Source organism: Helianthus annuus, chromosome 9 (genome assembly GCF_002127325.2).
Source record: "Helianthus annuus cultivar XRQ/B chromosome 9, HanXRQr2.0-SUNRISE, whole genome shotgun sequence".
NCBI classification, from domain to species: Eukaryota; Viridiplantae; Streptophyta; class Magnoliopsida; order Asterales; family Asteraceae; genus Helianthus; species Helianthus annuus.
This window is the reverse complement of record NC_035441.2, coordinates 47,612,812-47,613,780: the sequence shown is the minus strand read 5'-3', so window position 1 is coordinate 47,613,780 and position 969 is coordinate 47,612,812. Positions and strand designations below refer to the sequence as shown.

The following is a 969-nucleotide window of genomic DNA, read 5'->3' as shown; positions in this document are numbered from 1 at the left end:
GTAGGTAATCTCGGTGCCGCTATCAATGCACTGAATGTTGAAACCAATAACTTCGAACTTCGGCCGCATTTGATACAGATGCTTCAAAACTCTGCAACCTTCCATGGGCTTGCGGACGAGGATCCCCATCTACATATTACTAATTTCTTAGAAATATGTGATACTTTTCGGATCAATGGAGCATCAAATGATGCCATCCGCCTCCGAATGTTTCCCTTTTCACTAAAAGACCGAGCAAAAGCTTGGCTTAACGCCCTCCCAGCTGGATCGGTAAACACTTGGGACGAACTAGCCCAAAAAATTCTATATAAGTATTTCCCTCCCGCTAAAACGGCTAAATTAATGACTGAAATTAATACATATTCACAAGAGGACGGGGAATCCTTATATGAAACTTGGGAAAGGTTCAAGGAGCTATTGCGAAAGTGTCCACATCACGGCCTTGCGATATGGCAACAAGTGTCCACTTTCTATAATGGGCTGTTGCCACACACAAGGCAAACACTGGACTCTAGCTCCGGGGGACTTTTAGGTAATCGCTGCCCACATGAAATATATAATCAAATTGAGGAAATTGCTCAAACCAATTTTCAGTGGCACACTCCCCGAGGCAATAAATCCATTGCCCCTGGCGCCCATAAGGTTGATGAAAGCACTTCTTTACAAGCCCAAATCGAGGCCCTTTCTTCGAAAATAAAAAATTGGAAATGACAAAAACAGTCTTGGTTATGGCTTGTGAAGGGTGTGGTGGGCCACATGAAAATTGGAGTTGTATGAAAGAAACAGACGATCAACAAGAATCGGTAAACTACATTGATAATAGACCTAGGCCGTCGGGTCCTCCAACGGGTACCTACAACCAAGGATGGCGAAATCACCCTAACCTTGGTTGGAGAGAACCCGGCAATGGTAGTAACCAACAAAACATAAACCAACGAACAAACTTTCAACAACCAAGAAATGAGTCAC

At 43.7% G+C, this 969-nt stretch overlaps 1 non-coding gene across 1 annotated transcript; it reads right to left on the bottom strand.

Moving 5' to 3' along the window:
• Window positions 1–336: 336 nt before the first annotated feature.
• On the bottom strand, window positions 337–443 carry LOC118482434. Its single transcript, XR_004868473.1, has one exon. It is a non-coding gene; the product is annotated as a small nucleolar RNA R71 (small nucleolar RNA).
• Between the last annotated feature and the right edge of the window lie 526 nt (window positions 444–969).